Source organism: Myotis nattereri, assembly GCF_964212035.1.
Source record: "Myotis nattereri genome assembly, chromosome: 5".
Lineage (NCBI taxonomy): Eukaryota > Metazoa > Chordata > Mammalia > Chiroptera > Vespertilionidae > Myotis > Myotis nattereri.
This window is the reverse complement of record NC_138080.1, coordinates 2,889,217-2,912,403: the sequence shown is the minus strand read 5'-3', so window position 1 is coordinate 2,912,403 and position 23,187 is coordinate 2,889,217. Positions and strand designations below refer to the sequence as shown.

The following is a 23,187-nucleotide window of genomic DNA, read 5'->3' as shown; positions in this document are numbered from 1 at the left end:
AACCTGTGAGACCACCCTACACATGTTACACACACACACACACACAATGTAGTGTGTACCATGTCAGCCCTGGCCTCATCCACCTGCTAACCTGTGAGACCACCTTACACATGTTACACACACACACAATGTAGTGTGTACCATGTCAACCCTGTCTTCATCCACCTGTAACCTATGAGACCACTTTACACATGTTACACACACACATACAATGTAGTGGATACCGTATCAGCCCTGGCTTCATCCATATGTAACCTGTGAGACCACCTTACACATTTTACGCGCACACACACACACACACACACACACACACAATGTAGTGTGTACTATGTCAGCCCTGGCTTTATTCACCTGCTAACCTGTGAGACCACCTTACACATGTTACACACACACACACACACACACACACACACACACACACAATGTAGTGTGTACCATGTCAGTCCTGGTTTTATGTTCACCTGTTAACCACCATCTTACACATGGTCCACCCCCCACACACACACACAAACAATGTAGTATATACCACCACGATGTCCACATTGAATTCATATCATTGTAAATAAACAGAAGAGGAGAGAAAATCTATTCTAGAAGAATGAGAGTAAAGAAATAAAAAGCAGTGAGGAGTGGGGAGATGTTTTTAAATCGAGCACATGCTAGAAAGAACCTTGTCACATTGTGAAGGCTGGCCCAATCCGGAGTGACTTCTCCCACTCAAATAAAATTTAAAACCCGGTCGCACTGCAGATGAACAAACCCAAGACAGCTGTCCCAGCATCGAGGGTAACGAGATGGCCAGGGCATTAAGGATTATGTCAAAGGAAGGAATCCCTTTGAAACCAACTATTTAAGAGTTAGGACTAGGCAAACTTTGGCCAAAAAAAAGGAAAGAAAGGTTGTGTAAAAATCAAACAGCCGAGCTCTAAGGATAATGTCCCTCCTGTAAGGATGTGGAAGAGAACGGATCAGAATAAAACCTGGGCACACTGTCAGGCCCGGGAGGAGAGAGATGTGGGAATGACAGCAGAGGCTCCCCTGGGCCCCCTGTGAGGGGTGACTGGAAGTGATACATGTGTCATTGTGCCAACAAGAGTGTTGGGCTGGTCACTGTCCCTCTGCCCTTCCAGGTCCAGTCCCTCCCCTCCCCAGCACTGCCTCATGGCCGAGTTCCCATCACACTGGCTCTTGGCTGGGTCTGGCCAATGGAAACCCCAGTAAGAGATCAAAGAAGGAGAGGAAAGGGGGGTCAGGCAGGTGTGCTCCCAACTGGCCTACTGGTCTGCTGGCCCACAGCTCTCTGACACTCCAGCTCTTGTGTGTCTGTCCCCCCCCAGGCCTGAGCTCTTGTCCTGGGCTCCCCACACCATCTCCTGTGTGCAGGCCCAAAAGGAACAGGAGCTTCTTCTCTTTTTTATTTTAAATACTAGAGGCCCAATGCACGAAGATTTGTGCAAGAGTGGGCCTTCCTTCCCCTGGCTGCCCGCACCATCTTCGCTCCTGCCCGGAGCCGCCTTTCGGCCTTCCCATGCTGCCCAGAGGCCCAGAGTGGCTGGGGTAGTGCAGAACGCCTGAGTCCCACCCCACCCCCGGCCGCTCAGCACCTATGTATGCAAATAAACCTGCCATCTTTGTTGGGTTAATTTGCATACTCATCCTGATTGGCTGGTGGGTGTCATGAAGGTATGGTCAATTTGCATCTTTCTCTTTTATTAGTGTAGATAATTTTATTGATTTCATGGAGGAAGGGAAAAGGACTGAAAGATAGAAACATCAATGATGAGAGAGAATCATGGATCAGCTATAACCCAGGCATATGCCCTGACCAGGAATTGAACCATGACCTCCTGGTTCACAGGTCGACACTCAGCCACTGAGCCACGCCAGCCGGGCTCTAAGTCTTTTTCTCTGGAGTATCCCTGAGACCTCACTGCCCACCTCCTGCATCCCCAGCTGCTCCTCCCTCTCAGTGCCTCACTCTGTGCTCAGACCATGTGACTCAGAGGTCATGGAAATGGAAATTTACCAAACGCTACGTCCTCCTGCTCATGGCCTCTGGGCCTGGTCAGGAAGGACTCCCTCATTGCAGCCAGTGAAAATGGAAAGCTAAGGCTCCCAGGCTCCCATTACTTCCATGTCATAGCCTGAATCTGAGGTGCACATCAGCCATGCTACTTTAGCTTCATGAATAAATAATTACCTGGTGAAATGAGAAAGTCCCTTTTGCTCTTATTAGGGCTTCATGTCTAGGCCTGGTGGATGGAGTAGGAAGCACGCTGGCTTGGGGTGTGACTGCATGCCCACAGTGCCACCTTCCCCACCCACAGTGCCAGCTTCCACACCCACAGTGCCAGCGTTCACACCCACAGTACCAGCTTCCACATCCACAGTGCCAGCATTCACACCCACAGTACCAGCTTCCACACCCACAGTGCCATCTTCCCTGCCCCCAGTGCCAGCATCTACACCCCCAGTGCCAGCATCCATGCCCCCAGTGCCAGCATCCATGCCCACTGTACCAGCATCCATGCCCCCAGTGCTAGCATCCATGCCCACTGTGCCAGCATCCATGCCATCTGTGTCAGCATCCACGCCCCCAGTGCCAGCATCCATGCCCACTGTACCAGCATCCACGCCCTTTGTGTCAGCATCCACGCCCCCAGTGCCAGCATCCATACCCACAGTGCCAGTGTCCATGCCCACTGTGCCAGCATCCACGCCCACTGTGCCAGCATCCATGCCCACTGTGCCAGCATCCATGCCCAAAGTGCCAGTGTCCCATCAGTGACACGGGCCTCCTCTCCTGGCTGTGTGTCCGTGTGTGAGTTGTAGACAAGTCCTCTGGGAAATGCCAGAGCAAGTGGTGGAACCAGGACAACCTCCTCCTTAAGCCACACTCCCCACCATTACATGCATGATGAAGGAGAGAGCAGGCAGGCGTCCAGCCCTGTGCCTGCAGGAGGCTCCTCGGACCCCACACCGCGCGGCTCAGACCTGAGACAGGGAGGATGAGCAAGGGGATCGCGGCCAGAGGCAGCTTCTGCAATGGAGATGAGTCCATGGGGTGGCAAGCAGACCAGGACTGAGTGCTCTTTCAGAACCCCAGCCCTCCCCAGGGGCTCGGCAAGCCTCAGCACAGCTCTCCTCCTGGAGACAAGGCTTCAGGGGCGCCCAGTGGCTCCTCCACGGAGCCCAGGCAGGTCATGTTCCCCGCTGCCCTGAGAGCTGGTCACCAGGCCCCCAGAAGGCAATGATGGCGCTAGCTCAGGTTGTAGCAACCAGCAGCTAACCCCCTCTGCACGGCCTGCTCCCCAGCTCTGACATCCAACCTCAGGTCCTGTTGGGGAGCGGGGGGCTCCTAGCATGAAGCAAAGAACCATGTGACTCAGAGGAACAGAGTCGATCCCTCTCCCTACGACCCCTCTCCCTTCTCTCTGAAAAAAAATCAATAAAATTATCTACACTAATAAAAGAGAAAGATGCAAATTGACCATACCTTCGCGACACCCACCATGTGACACTTTTAGGGCGACAAGGACCAGAACGAGAGGGAATAAAAGCAGAAATGACCCGGCCTGGGAAACATGGCTCATGGTTGAGCATCGACCTATGAACCAGGAGGTCAGGGTTCGATTCCCCGTCAGGGCACATGCCCAGGTTGTGGGCTCCATCCCCAGTGTGATCCTCTCTCATCATTGATGCTCTATCTCTCGCTCCCTCTTCCCCTCTGACATCAATAAAACTATATTAGAAAGGAAACCAGCAGTGACCCAAGAAGCCTAGGCATCCCGGGCCTGAGCACAGCCACGCAGCAGTGAGCGGGAAGAGGGCCTGTGAGGAGGAGGAGGGGGGTCAGTGGCCCTGACCAGTTTGGCTCGGTGGATAGAGCGTCAGCCTGTGGACTAAGGGGTTCCGGGTTCGATTCCGGTCAGGGGCATGTACCTTGGTTGTGGGCTCATCCCCCATGGGAGGTGTGCAGGAGGCAGCTGATCGATGTTTCTCTCTCATCGATGTTTCTAACTCTTGATCCCTCTCCCTTCCTCTCTGTAAAAAATCAATAAAGTATATTTTTTTTTAAAAAAAAGAAGAGGGATCAGTGAGTAAGAACTCTGACTGACAGCTGAGTAAGTCAGCAGACAGCCAGCGGCAGGGGGACGGGGCTGTGCAACTTCTGCACCAGCTCCTTCCAGGTGCCGGGGGTCGCCGCGGGGAGGAGAAAACCCGCGTGTCCCTGACCGCCCCCCGCCCCCTGCTGTCCCCTGGCGGATCAGGTGCCCGCTCAGTGGGTGAGGCTCAGGCCACCTGCGCCTGGACCAAGTGGCAGAGAGAGGCCGGAGCTCGTGGGCTCAGTGCTGCGGGCGCCCAGCTGGGAGGCACTTTGCTGTGGACGCCTCAGGCCACCGGCAGCGTCTCAGTCCCGGGCCAGGCCAAGGCGTGACCCCGAGGCCCAGTGCCGGCCCGTGGCTCCCTGACCCGCAACCGTGCCCGTCCCGGATGACCCCTGGGGCTGCTGTCGGAAGCCATTCTCGGAGACCCTGCCCCCTGCCCTCAACCCTGTGGGTGTCACCCCGTCCCTTTGTGACAGAATAAGCAGGTGTCCATTTCCTGCACGAGCCCTGGACCCAGCTGGACAGCATTGCGGGCAGACAGGAGGCAGAGGAGAGGGCCTGGGTCTCGGAGGCAGAGAGGGAGGAGCGGTGCAGGCTGTCAGGGCAGGGTATGAGAGGGGCGGGCAAGGGTTCAAGGTCACCATCTCCATGGAAGAAGGAGGGGCTGAAGGAGGCGGGGGCACTTGAGGGCGATGAAGGAAGTGCAGGCCAGCCGCTGGGGAGATGGACTAGGAGAGCGCCTGGGAGCCGCGAGGGCAGGGGAGGGACGGTGAGGGATGGCGGGGGACTGTCGCGTTCAGGGGCGTCTAGAAGGAGAGCTGATGGGGAGGGAGGAGGCTTCCCTCCCCAGAAGCATCATCTCAGGTGTGGGGAGAACTGGGTGAGGGTTGGGGCACCCGTCCTCTGTCTGGACACGGTGCGTCGGCGTGGGGTCACTGTGCAGACAGAGGCAGACTGGGGTTTCCGGGGCCTTCGGTGCCTCAGCTCCCACTCCCAGGCCTGTGGTGGAGTCTGGGCCGGAGCCTGGACGCCTCTGCTCCGGTCCCTGTTCACACTCAGACACTTGGCAGTGTCGTCGCCCCCGCAGGGTCCCAGTCGCCATAAAAGCAGAAAGCATTCCTCAGCCGCCTGGACAGGCTCCCGGAGCGAACCAGGACTCCCAGGCGCGAGGCCCCTCCACGCTGCGCCCTAGGAATGCGCGCCCCGACGTGGCCCCACGGGCAGAGCTATGCGTGATGCCGCTGCGAGCTGTAAGCGATGAGAGAGCGGCCACGTGCTGCAGGAGCGCAAGGACTAATATGGAATGGTATTCTCTGCTCCCGGCGCCCGGGGAGTGTACGCACCAGCTCCTCCAGGACGGGGGCAGCCTGGCCGCCTGCTTTCTGTCGAGTGGGACGGTGAGGGCTCCGTGCCGAAGGCTCCTGGGCCAGGCAGACACGTTGTATAAGCAGTTAGACAGAACATGAAACAGTGCTTTTAAAGGGCTCATTAAAAACACGTGTAAGCCCTGGCTGGCATGGCTCAGTGAGTAGAGTGTCAGCCTGCAGACTGAATGGTCCCGGGTTCGACTCCCCATCAGGGCACATGCCCGGGCTGCGCACTTGATCCCCGATGTGGGGCGTGCAGGAGCAGCTGATCCATGATTCTCTCTCATCACTGATGTTTCTATCTCTTTCTCCCTCTCCCTTCCTCTCTGAAATCAATACAAATATATTTAAAAATAACAACAACCAGAACAAAAAAAAACATGTTTAAAATCTAAAAGATTAGACAAATAAGTGGCCGGAGGACCCAGAAAAGAGAGAAGCCTTAGAGCCCGTGTCTGGGTTCCCCACGTCCGCGTGTGTTTGTTCCCCCACACTCACTAGCTGCAGCCCCACAGCCCCCCAGGCCAGCCCCAGAGTCTGTGTGTCGCCAACATGCAGCAACACGAAAGCTCATGTCACCCCCGCATCACAGTGTCGGGACTTTTCTCAGTCTGTTTGCTCAATTGTGTGCAATGCTAACCAGCTTTCTATCTGGTCACGGGAATGAGAAACGGCGAGAGAAACATGCTCCCCACCTAAAGAAAGCTGCTATAGTTCATGCATCACCAAAGCCAGGGGTGGGGGACACATTTAAAAACACACAAAAATCTGAAATAAAAAGACTCAGGGCACTGGGGTCATTTAACGAAAGTGGAAAACTCTCCCATGCTCAAAGGGACTCAGTGCCTCCCTTGGATTCCAGGAAATGATGGGCATTACCAGTAACAACCCCGAGTCATTCAACATGTTCAAAGCACCATTGGGTGACCGATTCGATGAGGAAACACAGGGGATGCCTTGTCCAGAGGCGGCCCGGGGAGCCCTGCCGTTTGGGGTCACCTGCACCCAGCACCTGATACAGGTGGGATGGGGCGGAGGCCTGGCCTGGGGTCCGGACTCCCTGCTGCTGTCGGTGTTTTCACTGGACTGTTCAGCCTCAGACCCTGACCAGCTCTCCCGTGTCCAGAGGGTGTTGTGTGTGGACGCCCCACCCGTAGCTTGGCCCTCAGACCTGCACCCTGTCCACCTGACCTGGAGAGACATTCCCTCCACAGGTTGCTCCCCCGTAAATCTACCGATAAAGAGGACAGACCTCAAGTGAGAAACGTTCTCCAAATGAAAGAGCACAGACCTTGATTCCAAACTAGTGGCCCGGTGCACGAAATTCGTGCGCATTAAAGGGGGATTAATTAGAGGAAATATTTTAATATTGCGATTTGCCCTTTCTCTATAATAGAAGTGTCAGAGATGAAAGAAAATTAGTAAAATGTATATGAAAATCTTCCTCCTGTCAGAGTCTGGGGTGCATCATGGGACCCAGAGTCAACTCCCCGCCCACCCACGTGCACCTCAAAATCAAGCGAGACCCAGAACTGGCTGCGCGCCCTCCCCCCCGATTGGGCTAGATCCAGACCTGGCCAGTCCCACCTTTGTCAAGCCCTGCCGGGCAGGGGGTGCAGCCTCAGGTCCCCCGTCAAGCTCCACTGGGAGGGGGCACAGCCTCAGGTCCCCCATCAAGCACCACTGGGTGGGGGGCATGGCCTGAGGTTCCCCAGCCCAGCACTGGGGCGGGGGGACACACCTTGAGGTCCCCCATCAAGCCCTGCCAGGCAGGGGGTGCAGCCTGAGGTCCCTGCTGATTGCTCGTTAAGGCTCATTACGGGAACTCGGCCTCCACTGTGGGTACAGCCATCTTGTGTTACAGAAACCCCCGCCCCCTGTGGGCACCACCATCTTTGTGGCGGAGTGACGGACAATTTGCATATTCCCTCTTTATTAGATAGGATGGGTGCATGCTGTCCTTTCGCTCTGGGCATGAAGGTTATTGGCAAATGGGAGGTTTACCATAACTCGGCACCTGCTCCTGTGACAGGAATTCCAGTTGTCAGGAGCCATTTCCTCCTCAGGGGAATGGAGGGATTTCTTCAGTTCCTAATCCTATGCTTTGTCAGACTGTGCCACCCACACACGTACATGCACATGCACATGCACATGCATGCACACATACATACATAATTCTATGCTTTGTCAGACTGTGCCACCCACACATGCACATGCATACACACACATGTACATACTTCTATGCTTTTTTAGACTGTGCCATACACACATGCATATACATACATACATATACACTTCTATGCTTTATTAAACTGGACCACACATACACATACATACACATACATACATGCATGCATAATTCTGTGCTTTGTTAAAGTGTACCACACACACATACACATGCATACATACACACTTCTATGCTTTGTTAAATTGTACCACACACGTGTGTGCACACACACATACATGCATGCATAATTCTATGCTTTGTTAAATTGGACCACACACACACATACATACACATACACACATACATACATAATTCTATGCTTTGTTACTCATACATACACACGTCTATGCTTTGTTAAACTGTTCCACACATATATGCACACACATACATACAAATACACACACACATGCACAGATACATACATAATTCTATGCTTTGTGAAACTGGACCACACATATATGCACACACATACATATAAATACACACATGGACACACATACACATGCATGCATGCACACACGTGCATATATATAAGATACCTATCACGGTGTTTCTCCTCTAGAGACATATACACAATGTGGCTGAGGTTTTGATGGAAGAAGAGTGACCAGCACAGAGTACACATGCTCTGCAGTTGTAACTTGGGAAAGTGGGCTGCACAGTGTGGTGTTAAGAGGGACCCGGGGAGTCAGTGCCGGCTCTGTCCTCGCAGGACAGATGGTGCCACCCCCCAGCCGGGACATGCTGAGTGATCTGGTGGCAAAAGGAGCAAATCAGCTGCCAGGGGCCTGGAAGTCCATCCAGGACGGCCCCCCAGCCAGGTCGTTAAATGCTGCACCACCGCCTGAGCTGCCAGAATTCCCCTCACTGGGCTGTGGAGTCAGAGTGCGTGTCCCGAAGCCTCAGTTCTCAAGTGTTTTGCTCTGTGGACCCACTTTCATTATTAAAAATGATGGAGGTCTTCAAACAAATTTTGTTCTTGCGGGTCCATCTGGTGGTAGTTATCATCCTATCTAATAAAGAGGGAATATGCTAATTGACCCTCACGCCATCGCAAAGATGGCGGCACCCACAGCCATAAGATGGTGATGCCCAGTCCCCTCAGCTCCACCGGGGCAGCAGGTGTGCCTGCCTTCAGAGTCCCCCTAGTCCCCTCAGCACCCCAGCCTCCCAGGGCCACCTGAGGCTCAGGTAAACAGGGCTGGACAAGGCTTGCGCTGCCGGCAGTGGCAACAGCAGAGGTGTGATGGGGCGTCACCTTCCCCTGATCGCCAGGTTGCCTCCCACCCTGAGGGCTCCCGGACTGTGATGGGGGGAAGGCCAAGCTGAGCCTCTAGCATTAAAAATAAAAGACAAGGTATTTAAAATGTTGGTTCAATAATCAATTTTAAAATAACAGGTAAGTTAACATAGATACTTAGCTTTTATGCAAAATAACCATGTTTTTAAAAACTGAGCTGACTTAGGGGAGGGTGGCATTGTTTTCCATCTGTAAGCTCTTCACGTCTGAGCTCAGAGAAGGCAACTGGGTCTCCCTGTTCTGCACCCCGTGTTCTCGCTGTCCTACCCCCCCGCCCCCGCCTCCCATGGGGACTGCAGGGTGGGCAATCCTGTCTCGTGCAGACACAGCCGGAATGGGAGCAGTGCCATCTTTTCACGTCATTTTGGACACTCTTCTCGATGCTACATCAACTCAGACGGGTCGCTCCTAAGCCGCCGGTGGGAGCTGAGCGCAGCATCGCACTTTTCCCCTTGGTCCACTCTGCACCTTGCACGGCTCTTTACCCCCGGCCGACCTGCCACATCGCACCCTGCTCGTCCGGAAGCGCTGAGTCATGAGCAGCACCGATCTGCCAAGTGCCGGCATATTTCACCGTACAGTACACACAGCCACACTCCTAGCTCCGTCTGACCTCATCAAGCAGCTGTCACACGCACGGGGACAAAGCCTTCGGGCTGGAGGGGGCACCTTGTATCTGCATCTTTCAGGAGCTTCCCAGGGACCCAAGGCCTAGTCTTTCACTATTTTCTACAAAACAGGCAAGGAAATATGTTTGGGACAACCATTTCCGTGTGTGTGTGTGTGTGTGTGAGACAGAGAGAGAGAGACAGAGACAGAGAGAGAGAGACAGAGAGAGAGAGACAAGAAGGCAGATCTTTACTGAGTGACCTTCCAGCGATCATATTATCAACTCTATTAAGCTTCAAATAACCATATTTTTCAAGGAGACGAGCTGCTGAGTTTATGATCATTATTATAGATTTTTTGCATGGTCTTTAACTGTATAACTTTAATTGTTCTCAGAACTAAGATGCTCCAAAGCCCAGCCTCTCTGGACAGAGGCGCAGACACAGCGGAGGCTGCTAACACTGCTGATACGGAAAAACCAGAACCCAGATTTCATCCCTGCGCGGATCATGCGGGCAAATCACCAGCTCCGGAAAGCACATGTGCAGCATGGAGGGACCTGGAGAGTATCACGCTCAGTGAAATAAGCCAAACTGAGAAAGACACACGTCACATGAGCTCACTTATTGGTGGAATCTAATGAGCAAAATGAATTGACCAACAAAATAAGACCTGAAGCCGGGAGGCATGGACCAGACTGAGATTCCTCGATGTGGAGTTGGCGGGTAAGAAGAGATAAAGAACTTATATACTTATAGGCATAGCCATGGGCATGGGCAATGGGGAGGGGGGGAGTCCTGGGGGGGTAGGAGCTGGGAAGAGGGGGGAAAACAGGGGGTGGGAGATATCTGTAGTACCATCAACAATAAAACATTTTTTTTAATAAATAAATAGATAAATAAAAAATACATGTGTAGCCTCTGGCCATACAAAGAGCTCCAAGTACCATTGATTTACCTTGACAATAACCTTAATTCTCCAGCTGGTCACAAAATGTAACATGAGGAAGACCAGGGATAACCATTAATTCTTGGTTTTCATTCGAAATTTCATCATTCGAAACTAAATATGATGAAATTTCAATTTCCTCTCTGTTATTACATAAACCTGAAACCAAGAGATGGAATTACCAAGTGCTTGTTTTATAAGAAAAACGATCTCCATGTTAATTAAATTAGTTGTGCATACTTGAAGGAAATGAACTAGTACAATGGCAGATAAGTATGTTAAAGTATTTTAATGAGTTACAGTTAGCATAGAAACACAACAACCTATAGAAATTATGTTTTTAAAGGACAAAAGGAACCATATTAATTTCTTGAGACAAGGGCTTCTTAATTTTACAAATTGTTTGTGAGAAAATGTAAACAATATTGAGTCTCATACTCCTCCTTTGAAAGAATTTGGCTCCTAGCTAAAGGAAAGCTATGAACAACACCACAGTGAAGTTTCTACTGGATGTATCTACTGTAAAATGAAACACTTCAAGTATCATAAAGAAAATAGAAAATGAACAACCAGCATGATCCTTTGGGAATTATCTAGAATTTTATTATTTTTTCTGTTTTAAAAAAATCTTTACTGTTGAAAGTATTACAGATGCCCCCCTTTTTTTCCCCCATTGACCCCCTCCACCCCAGCCCCGCCCGCCCAGGCCTTCACCACACTATAGTCTATGTTCATGGGCTGCATATGTATGCGCGTAAGCATTGTTTTATATCCGGCCATCAGCAGTGCACCCCACTCTGTATGATGTTCTCCTTTGATCGGACAGTATTTGATGGGGTCAGTACCTCACAATCCTATTGCTAATCTCTGGGCTTGGTGGACAGGGAAATTCTCACCACCTGCCTGATTCCTGAGTGAGCAGGTGAAGGTCTAGTTAAGCAAACGCAAAGGTGCTGTCTGATGTCAGCATTTGTCCCTCATCTCCAGGCAGTATATCCTATATAATAAAAGCCCAGCAACCGAATGGTGGAACAAGTGGAATGATCGGAATGACCGCGGCCCCTCGCCTTGGCCGGCCCTGCCCCTGAGTAGGCCCCCCCCCCCACTCCGATCAGGTGCGGGGCCGGCTGGCAAACCACTCACAGCTCCTCACCCTGGCAGGCCCTGGCAGGCCCTGTCCCCCAGTGGGCCCCACCCCAAATGGGGGCCTCCATCAGGGCAGGCCAGTTGGACCCCACCAGTGCACAAGTTTGTGCACCAGGCTCTAGTAAATGCATAAATGCACAGGCATTTCACGTAAAAGACTGTCCTGCACGTGGTTCATTGTGAAGAGGCACTTTTCCTTTCTCTCTTCCTTTGCCTCTTTCTCCCTTTCTTTTTGTAAAATATTTTTTTATTGATTTCAGAGAGGAAGGGAGAGGGAGAGAGAGATAGAAACATCAATGATGAGAGAGAATTATGGATCGGCTGCCTCCTGCACACCCCCCACTGGGGATGGAGCCCGCAACCCAGGCATGTGCCCGGACCAGAATCCAACCCTGACCTCCTGGTTCATAGGTCAATGCTCAACCACTGAGCCACACTGGCCAGGCTCCTTTGATCCTTTAACTGCACACGCAGGACCCCAGGGCCAGGCCTCTGCCAATGCCAAGGACACGACAAACGCATAAGGACACCGCTCTGGGGCACAGAGTCTGGGAGGAAAGAACGACACCTACACAGTGACAGTGACCCCTGACCTCCTGAGATGGATGTGTGAGCGCAGAGGGCAAGGCAGCGTGGAGGAAGAATCCTCCAGTGGGTGGTGGAATAAAGCCCCTCCTCCCCACTCGGCTGGATGCCTGGCCCCACAGACCTGTGCGCAGAGGCCACTCCACAGTGATGGTGCTTAGAGTTTAGGCTGAGGTCTCCGCAGAAGCTGGGAGAGGCTGGGGGGCAGGGGTGGGAGGGGCGGACAAGAAGGCAGGACCCTCCCTGCAAACGCTACGCTCGAGTTCTAAACAGAGGAATGAGCGTTTTCACTGGTCCAGCCTGCTGGTCTCTGCTTCCTCCCCTGCCCGCCTCCCTCCCCTGCCTCCCGGACTGCAGCCCTGGCGCTGAGGTTGCAGGCTCCAGAACAAGGCCTGGTGCAGAGGCAGCGCACACGTGTGCAGACAGCGTGTCAGCCCCACGCCACGGCGCCCTGGCAGGAGCCACGTCATGGGAGCAATGGTGAGTCCGGTCTGTTCCAGTGACCCAGGCAGGGACCCCGGGCTGTGTTCTGCATATGTGTCTTCTGCTGCCTCCTATATTATTTTATTTTTTAAAATATATTTTTATTGATTTCAGAAAGGAAGGCAGGGGGAGAGAGAGATAGAAACATCAGTGATGAGAACCATTGATCGGCTGCCTCCTGCACACCCTCCACCAGGGAAGGAGCCCACAAGCCAGGCATGTGCCCTTGACCGGAATCAAACTGTGACCTCCTGGTTCATAGGTGGACGCTCACCCACTGAGCCACGCGGCCTGGCTTTGCCACATGGTGGTCACTAGCAAGGCCCCCTCTTCTCCGAGGAGCCCAGGGAGAAGGGGTCACTCGGGTTCATCCTAATCAGGCTCCCCCCTCCGCACAGGGTTCTGGATGTGAAGAACAGAGTAAGGCGAGGTGAGCGTGCCCTTCTCTGAGCTCCTTCTCGCCTCAGCACCAGTCCTCGCTCCTGGTCACCCGTGAAGTCACCAACCTTGCTCCCATCACTGCGGTCGCCACACCGCGGCACCATGCTCGTCCCCACGCGGGCCTCTCCCAGGGTTCCCCCTGCCCCAGAGCCCTTGCCCTGCCAGGCCCTTTGGGGAAAACAACTTCTTAGGTCAGACACCGAAACCCTTAGAGAACCCCAGGCAACATGCAAAGGCGTGAAGATGGCTGGTGGGGGGGGGGCGATTCTTCTCTGTCCAGAGTCCATCCACCCCACTCCCCAGCCCATCTGTCAGTCTGTCCATCTTTGAATCTGCATTTCCTTCAAAGCCCAGATCCAAAAACCCTTCCCCTTCCCCTTTCCCCGCTCCCCGCCACATAGAAACCCCCAGGCTATGAACTCCTTGTAAGGGGCTTTGGGTTTCTCCTCCTGCACCTCATGGCTTATATTTTACTAGAGGCCCGATGCATGAAATCTGAGCAAGAGTAGGCCTTCCTTCCCCGGCTGCTGGCAAGGCCAGGCACCCCGCCCACTGTGCGAGGACCCGCGTCCTGAGCTGTGGCATGGCTCCGGGGGTCCCGCTGAGGAGGGGACCACTTTCCACGGAGCCCAGAGCCTCACTCAGCCAGAACCTGCCACAAGCTGGAGGGAAGGAAGCGGGGAGGGGAGGGAGAAAAGGTGAGACACCTCGGGCTCCCTGTGTGTTGGAACCCGACTTCTCAGGCTGCTGGGCTGCAGGGTTGGGGGGACTGAGGAAGTGCCCCCCCCTTTACACGGAGGACGGCTGGACCTGAGAGGGGGCGGCCCCGCTCTCGCTGCACAGCCCGGCACCGCGGGTCCTGATGCCACAGCTCCTTCTCCAGAAGACGTGCTTTTTGAACCCGACAGCGAGGAACAGACGTGTGAGTCTGTTTGTTGAAACTTTTGTTTCCTGTGTTAACGTAAGAACAGCCACACCTGGGAAGAATTTCTGTGCGTTTATTTGAGCCAAACTGTCCACAATTGCCGGGAAGCAGAATCTCAATGGACTGGGGTATTGCTCTGGAGAATGGCTGCTTTTCACCTATTTTATACATCGCAATCCAAGGAGGAGACGTAGGGGGGTCACATGAAATCCATTCGTGATAGATTAGGGAGGCGGGAGAAAGCAAAGGGGGGAACCTCTGTGATTGGATAAAAAGTAAAATGATTGACACGTGTCAATCTTTTATTAGGTGGGTGCAGGGTAGTTAACAGTCAGCAATTAACACAATAATAACAATGAAGGAACTTGTGGTATCTGTCCTGGCGCCCAGGGCATTTAGTTGTGCCGTGAGGAGTCCAGAAAAAGGGAAGTTACAAGTTACCCAGACATTTCAAGGGTATGTTATCTTAGATGCAAAAAGACAGACAGGCTCAGTGAAGGTAAAGGTTGGTCTTGTCAGGGAAGATACCGGCCTAGGCGGTGACTACCCCCATCACTGCTTTTAGTTAAAGTCTAATTTCAGACCATCCTTGGTGGTGACTTTAGGTCTCTGAGTTTGCAAGGCCCCTGCAGGCCTCCCCTGAGCTGGTCAGGTCAGCCTGTGGCCCCTTCCGTCCACCTACAGTCCTCTGGCTGCCAAGAAGCAAGAATGACAACTTCTAGAAGTTTTCTTACACAATTTTCTCATCTCCGAACCTGGGGAATAATATCTAAAATATACAAGATAACAGAGTTGTCTTTGGTCGTGTCACCAAAAGAGGAAATATTTTATCTGTAAAATGTGCCTCCCACTCAGCGGCCATCACGACACAAACAGTGCCTGTTTCCCGTGAGCACCCGCCGCACTCAGACCTTCCATCAGCGCGGCGGCGGCGGCAGTGAGGTTTAGAATCTGACCACGCCAGCGAGAGGAGGCGACTGAAACACAGATCTATTTAGGGCCAAGTTCAGGGCCGTGTAATGTTCCCCAATTAACTGATAGCTCCTTGCAGAAAAATGTGTTTAGCAAGCACAGGCAGCTCACCAAGTCCTAGATGACCGCGTGCTTTCCCAGCTCATGCCGACACCCCACCCCGCCCGCCCTCCGCCGGAACCCTGCCGCCTCGGCCCGAGCCAGGGCCCGGGCAGGGCTTGGAAGCAGGACAGGGGCTGCCGCTGAGCACCAGCCCTGAGGCCATCCGCGGGGATTTTCGGAATGACTTTGGGTAAATGGACTGAGCTCGGCCAGAGCAGCCTGTGGGAGGTATTAGCGCATCGAAGGAGAGAATGTGTCCCTCTGAAGGGTTGTCCAGAAAGAGAAATGAGGAAAGGGTAGGAGCCCACCAGCGGCGAGGCCCGCCCTGCCCGGAGCAGGTGCTCCCCGCTGCGCAGGTGGGCGGACGGCCCGCCCAGTGCCCGGTCCCACGCACACACCCAGCCTTCTATGGCCACGGGAACTCTGGGGGAGCACGGTGAGGGTCAGGGGTGCAGGTTCAGCCTTCCTGGCCACTTGGTCCCACCTCCCTCTCAAGGCATTTCTTTTGAAGAAATGACTCCGGTTCATGGCAAAGGCATCTGTTTGAAGACCTCATGGAGGAAAGCGACAGACTGGGCACCTGCAGCCACAGCTCCGACAGCCACGGCAGTCAGACCACAGGACACGCTGCCCAGCGTCAGCACCGAGACGCCGCGGGCGGAGAACCTCCAAGGAGTGGAAAGGAACAGGCTACGTGTACACTTGCTGTGGGCACATTTATCAGTCAGTGACAACAGTGACAGTAAAAGCGATCAGCCAGGGACCTTGGTTACTTGGTTAAAACCCAAGCAGGTTTCATCAGAGGGTCGAGGTTGAGCATAACTCCCGTCCAGATAATCTCATTCCAGGGATGGTCATCAGGCTAAGGAACCTGAAGACAGAACGAAACAACCAGAAACCAGACACAAAGGGCACGCTGTTCTACAGCCCCGGGCACGGCCCACGCTAGACATCCAACTTGTTTGGTGACTGACATGCCATTTCCAGCCACGCTTCTGGTCACATGATCCACGTTTGCCACGGAATTAGCTTTGCCTTTTCCAAAACACTCTGCTTTGTCCCTACACGATGAGATGCTGGGTGCAGAGTCTTTCCAATCATTTTAAAGAAAAGCTCAGCAACCGCCCTGGCTGGTGTGGCTCAGTATAGCGCGTCGGCCTGCGGACCGAAGGGTCCCGGGTTCGATTTTGATCAAGGCACGTACCTCAGTTGCAGGCTCCTCCCCGGCCTGGGCCCTGGTTGGGGCAAGTGCAGGAGGCAACCAATGGATGTGTCTCTCTCACATCGCTGTTTCTCTCTATCTTTCCCTCTCTCTTCCACTCTCTCTAAAAATCCATGGAGAAATATCCTCGGGTGAGGATTAACAAAAAAGAAAAGAAAACCTCAGCCACCAATCACGAACTCTGTAAACCCCTATGACCACCCCCCGATACACACGCTGAGCCACAAGTGCTCACCATCCATCCACCCGACCAACCCTCTGCCACTCCATCCCTCGGTCTGCAAATTCCACGCAGGTTGCGGGTGGAGGGGAGGGGCACCTCTTTCGCACCGGGGCTGCCCTGCCCACACCTGCCTCTCCGGGCTCCCAGCTCCCCTGGCCTCTCGTCCTCAGGAAACCTCCCCCCTCAGGCTGCTCACGTGGGCGCCACGCCTGGTGCGCCCGACAGGTGCAGCCGATGAGCACCCAGCGTGTTTATAGACCGTGTGGTCCCCCAGCTGTCGCTGAGGTCAGGGGTTTCTGTAAAACTGTGTATTTCTGGCACCTGCCTCATGCCCTGGGCAGTTCACACATCGCCAGCAGGGCCGGGGAGCACTCAGTGGCTCAGGGCGGTGCAGGGACCGGCGGTCAGCGGGCCAGGCTCTGGCCGGGTCTCCGCCTGGGTGAGGCTGAGGCGTTAGCCCGCCCCCTGCGCCCGCCATAAGCCCAGGGATGCAACTTGCGGACAGTCTGCATTTCAACCCATCGGAATGTAAGCGGACAGTCATCTGAGATGCCTTTACCATTTGGAAAATTCAGAAAAACTTTCCAAGTGCAAATAAACATGTACATATGTAATTGGCTATTTGGGGGGCAAGAGGGGTGGGGGGAGAAAGGACCCTGAAAGCAGTTAAACAGGTTCCCAAGCAGGCACCGTGGAACCCCTCGCCAGGCCGGGGCTCTGGGGGAGGACCCAGGCCAGGCAGTCGGGAGCAGTGGAGGCGGGAGGGGAGCTGTGGGGGGGCCTGGGCGGGGCGGGTGGACCAGGGGCAAGAGGGTGGGTTGTTGGAGGACATCAGAAGTCCATGCAGGCTGGTACGAGCTGCCTGACAATCTGATCCAAGAGAATGCATTTTTCCTTTCGAATTTCAAACTAAACGAAATGACGGAGGCCTCAAGGAGGCAAATGGGTCTAAAGCAGTGGCTCCCAGCGTGGAGCACGCCCTCCCCCGACAGGGGGGGCAATTTGGTGTCTAAGGGGGGCGCCCGGCCCACGCAGCCCGGGCCAGCTCTGCCTCTCCGACCAGTGCCCTGCACGCAGATAACCACACATGCCCATCCCGGGTCCCAGAGCCGCGGTGCATCGCCAAAGCGGGTTCTGGCCCAGTTCCGCGAGCCCCGTTCGGGTGACCACCTTATCCTGTTTTTTTAAATCAAGGAGAGGAGCCACAGGGCACCCACACCACAATCTTCTAGAGAAGCGTTCACCGAGGCCGCACCAGCTGTCAGAGTCTGGAGACCATCGGCCCGAACGCCCAGCTCTGGGCCCCGCAGCCGTGGCCTCGGGGAGCCGCCTGCGTGCGGGCGCGCCCCTGGGAGCCTGGTGCTCCCACTGCGCTGGGGAGGGGCTGGAGCCCGAGCCTGGAAGGCCTCATGAGACGGCGCATTGATCAGTTTACACACCACAGCCCCGTCCCTCCTGCCGTCCACCCACTGTCCTTGGACGCACTTTCCAGCTTCAGTTAGAAAGAAACCAGAAGCCAGGCCCCGCCTCCTCGTTCCGAGCAAGGCTATTTTTAGAAGCAGGTGTCACTCAACCTGTCGGTGAGCTGCAGGGCCCGGAGCCTCTGCTTTTAGGGAAGTGCCTGCCTCCCCAGCCCTCGCCTCGAACCCTCCTCCGGTCCCTGTCCCATCCCCGTCAACAGCAAGGACGCCTCCTCTTTCTAACGGCTCCCTTCCCAGCACGGAAGGGCCGCAGCCAAACCAGAAACCAGGACCGAACGGCAAGTGAGACGCGACACGCAGGTGGCACGTGCCCGCGGATCAGCGCAGGGGTGCGGGCGGGTAACTACAGCGGGTGCACTGCGCACACTACCTGCCCGAATGACCTGGGTCCCACAGCTTTCTGCCCGGGCAACGGGGTCTGAAACGTGAGGCCTGCGTATAGTCGCAAACCCTTCTGTTGTGCTTGAGCTTGAACTCGGATCCCCCCACTGCGTAGCCTGTGTGGCTTTGGGGAAATGATCGTTCCAGCTACTATGTATTGAGAAATCAGCAACATGCATTTATTACATGTCAGGCACGGGGCTAATGACTCCACATGTCACCTAACGTTCCTCAGTCATTTTCCTGTTCTGTAGAGTCATGACGCCAATGTGCCCTTTCCATGTTGTTGTGGAGAGTACGGAAAAAGCATCCTAAACACCTAGACGTGGAGTAACTGAATTAAAAAAATGGCTACACGACAAAGAAAAGTGGGACACAGAACTGCCTCTGCTGGCCTATTTATTTATTTATTTTTAAATATATTTTTATTGCTTTCAGAGAGGAAGAGGGAGGGTAAGAGAGGGCCGGAGCGGGTGGAAATGGCCACGTGTGCCCATTATCACCTCAATGATGAGAGAGAATCATTGATCAGCTGCCTCCTGCACACCCCCTACTGGGGGTCAAGCCCGCAACCCCGGGCATGTGCCCTTGACCGGAATGGAACCAGGGACCCTTCAGTCCGCAGGTGGGCGCTCTATCCACTGAGGCACACCAGCTGGGGCTCTGCTGGTGTATGTCAGCAGCGACCTAATTCTTATCTCCTTAGATTCATCGGCACTGAGCGAAGCGTCTAGAGGTGGTTGTGGTGCAAAGCCGGTGTTTTAATAAGCGAAGGAAGTAAGATGGAAAGTAACTGAAGTGCCATTAGCTCTCAATCAAAGCAACATCCCGGAGGATGAGACGCGTGCTGCTCAGTCCCGCCTCCGCGCCCCTTGGGTGGGGCCGCCTATGTCCGGAGAAAGGCCCTGTCCCTGGGAGCACGTCGTGAGGCCTTCGCTTTCGGTCTGCTCGCCCTTTGTCGCCTGGCGCTGTGGTCCAGCCCACGCACGCTTCCCGCGGGCACTTGGATGCCTCCACGGAAGCACTGCCTCCACCTGCCGTGTCGCCTGGAGCAGGGGCGGGTCACGAGAGCCCTAACGAAGACCCTCTTAGCACAGTTCCGGAGACCGGTGCGGCTCTATGAGTGAGACACAGAGCACGTTAGCCACCCGCTGGGCAGACAACAAGCTGCTGGGACTTTCTGGCCCGGCCAGGCAACGTCAGTTGTGCAAAAATGTTCTGTTTCCTGGGCCCTGGGCCCCGCTGGGGCATGGATTTAACGGCTGGTTACGGTGGGGACAGGAGAGCGTACGCGCCCTTTGGCCTTAAATCCCCATGGGACAACCAGCCTAATCCCTCCTGGGAGTGGGCCACCCCCACTGCCACCCATGGTGCCCGCCGAGGGCCGGAGCGGGTGGAAGTGGCCACATGTGCCCATTATCACCTCCAGCCTGGGACAGCCCGTGCCGTGTCCCATACAAGCCTTGGCATCACCAGTGCCAACAGATCAGGGTCAAGGTTTCAGGCTACTTTTAAGCCCATGAAATCCCAGGAAGAGAGAGGCTGGGGTTTCAGATCTTGTCCCCAGGGTTTCGTGCGGACACGGGTCCTGCGGTTGCCCGGCGACGCTGGAATTCTGGTCTTCAGGGCCCGAGCGGCCTAGCAGAATGTGCCAGGCCCAGGACCCTCGGCCCAGGAATTCTAGCTGCGCCGATGTGTGCACACGTGGGACTTGCTTGTTCATACAGAGTCACGGACGGGAAGGAGGGGTCTGGGCCGCACATCCATGTGGTGGCTCCTGCGTGGCTTTGACAGACGAGTGAGAACACGCGTGTCGATGGATACAGCCCTGCACGGGGCCTGCTGTCTGCGATTGCTCTGGGGAGGGTGCAGGGTGGGGGCCGTGGCTGGGTTTCTACAGTCACTGAGCCTGAAGAAGGATTTCTGGTTGTGGAGACAAGTCCGTGTGTGCGGGGGCTGGGGGCTGAAGCGAGGGGCTCCCCCAAGGGCCACAGACCCGCCTGCGGGAGTCCCCATTTTACTCCCACGGGAGACGGAGGAGAGCGCCACGCTGCGGGAGGCACATGCCACCCGCGGAGCCTGGGCCGTGGGTCCCCTGTCGTGGCCGCCCCGCGCCCCTCGCTCTGTTAGGGCCGCAGGTTGTGTAAGCGCCCGTGTCTGTGTGAGCTCTGCCCGGACCTGGCGCGGCCACACCGGCGGCCCCGGCGGCCGGGACGGAATTAGATCCCAGGTCAGGGGTGAGGTGAGGTCGCCGCCCGGCTCGGGCAGCAGATGGTGGACAAGCCCTTCTGGGCTGTTGGTGAACGGACTGCCTTGCTGAGTGACGGACAGGAGGCGCCCTGGGCAGGCCAGGCCGCTGGGGGGCTTCTGACACTCGTTCTGTGGACACGCCGGGCTTAGGCGGTCTCAGCCTCTCCTGCCGGGATCCTCGCGCCCACAGCCCGCAGCGCAGCAGCGGCCACTGCAGCAGCGGCCACGGGCAAGGAGCGAGCCGAGGAGAGGGTGACCGCTGAGCTCAGGGCGCTCCTGGGCTCCGTCCCCGCCTTATGCAGCCGTGGAACCAGCATCCGGCGGCCACAGTGCTGTGTGCCAGCGCCTGTTCTGCAGGGACCCGGCTCAGCTGTCAGCCTCTGAAAGGGGAGCCGCCGAGCCAGTTCCAGGAACACGAGGCCCCGGGAGGGGGAGGGGGGCTGGCGGGGGCACAGGCCCCGGCACACAGGCGGGATCGGCTGAGGAAGCTGCCGGGATCTCTGCCCCTAACTCCTTCCCCTGAGCCCTGCTCCTCCCGTGAGCTGAGGCTTTCAGACTGGCTCCCCGTACAGTCCACCACTCCCACCCCAGACCCTGAGCGGCCAGCCTTCCTGGGGCCTGGGACCCTGCATTTCCAGCCCCCGGGGCCCTGCTGCAGGGCCTGGGACCCGGCAGGAGCAGAGGCCTCGGGACCCGAGCTCGTACTCCTTAGCGGCAGGGACAGGCGCCAGCGATGGCACCAAGAGGCCCCGGCCTCACACCCAGCAGCTCTCACCCCAGCAGGGTCTCGGGACCAGTGACATTCAGAAGCCATGTCCTGAGACTCCTCCATGGGAAAAGCATTGAACCAAGGGGGCTACACATACAGAGACGCGCAGTCACAGGCACAGGCATGGGCACGGGTTACCTGGGGACCAGGCTGCCCCCCCCAACCCCGCTCCCCCCGTGGATGCAGCTGGTGCTGAGGCCAAAATGCACAGCAGGGAGGGCTAGGTCCTGAATGCCGGGAGTAAGGAAGGCACCGAAGAACTGGGGGCACTGGTGAAGCTGGAAAGAAGGAAGGGGGTGGGGGGAGGGAGGAGGAAGAAAGGAGGGAGGGAGGACTGAGTCTGGTCTGAGGAAGGGGCCTCAGGCAGAGGGGAGGGAAGAAGGGAGGGAGGGAGGAGGGAGGAGGGAGGAAGGAAGGAGGAAGGACTGCATCTGGTCTAAGGGAGGGGCCCCAGGCAGAGGGGAGGGAGGGAGGGAGGGAAGGAGGGAGGAGGAAGGACTGCGTCTGGTCTAAGGGAGGGGCCCCAGGCAGAGGTTGGTGGAGAAAGGCCTGGGAGTCAGGTCCAGAGGGATGTCCTGGTGGGCGTGGCAGTGGGACCGGGCGCCAAGGAGGGCAGCCGCAGCCACAGCTTCGGTGTCAGGCCCGCAGGACAGAGAAGCCTGCCTCTGTTCTGAAGGCGACGTGCCCAGGCCTTGGAGAAGCGTGACGAGATCGCTGTTTCTTTTTAATTTAATGGGTAACAAGTACTTCACATGGAGCGTAGCCCTGACTTCCCACAGCTGCCTATTCCTGGGCGGAGGATGTCAGAGGAGCGAGATGGTCCCCAGTGTCACCCCCTCCCTCGCACAGTCCCCCAGCCATTCATTCTGGAAGCTGCTAAGGGCCCCAGAGGCCTTTGTTTGGGGAGGAAACAGCTAACGGTCAAACCCTGGCTGGGCTGCAGCGGGGGAGAGATAGGAGCGATGGAGACATCGTTGGGTGATCATTTCTTTTTTATTACTAGTGGCCCAGTGCACGAAATTCATGCAAGGGGAAGGGGGTGTCCCTTAGCCCAGCCTGCAACCTCTCCAATCTGGGACCCCTCGGGGGATGTCTGACTGCCGGTTTAGGCCCGATTGGGCCTAAATGAGCAGTCTGACATCCCTCTCACAATCTGGGACCACTGGCTCCTAACTGTTCACCTGCCTGATCACCCCAAAACACACTGCCTGCCGGCTGTTTGTCCCCAACTGCCCCACCTGCCCCGCCCACCAGCTTGCCCCCAACTGCCCCCCCCGTCTGCCTGCTCACCCCCAACTGCCCCCCCACTGGCCTGATCACCCCAACTGTCCCCTCTGCTGGCCTGATCACCCCAACTGTCCCCTCTGCTGGCCCCTCTGCTGGCCTGATCGCCCCTAACCGCCTCAGCCTCGGCCCCACCACCATGGCTTTGTCTGGAAGGATGTCCGGAAGGTCTCCCGGTCTAATTAGCATATTACCCTTTTATTAGTACAGAATTATCATTTCAGAAGTGAAAACTACCAAGCAGTATCGACCCTGGATGGGGGTGGGTCAGAGTGAGTGCGCACAGCCGCCCTGCGCGTGGGTCCACGTGGGCCTTTCCGAGGCTCCGGGTCTCCCAGGACCCAGGCGTGCCTCCTCCTCGCG

The 23,187-nt window shown here is 55.8% G+C and overlaps 1 protein-coding gene across 1 annotated transcript in view; it reads right to left on the bottom strand.

Moving 5' to 3' along the window:
* SYNPO2 (synaptopodin 2) overlaps window positions 1-23,187 on the bottom strand; it is a gene marked incomplete at both ends in the record, with an annotated part of 141,072 nt that overhangs the window by 41,617 nt on the left and 76,268 nt on the right. The window lies entirely within an intron of this gene.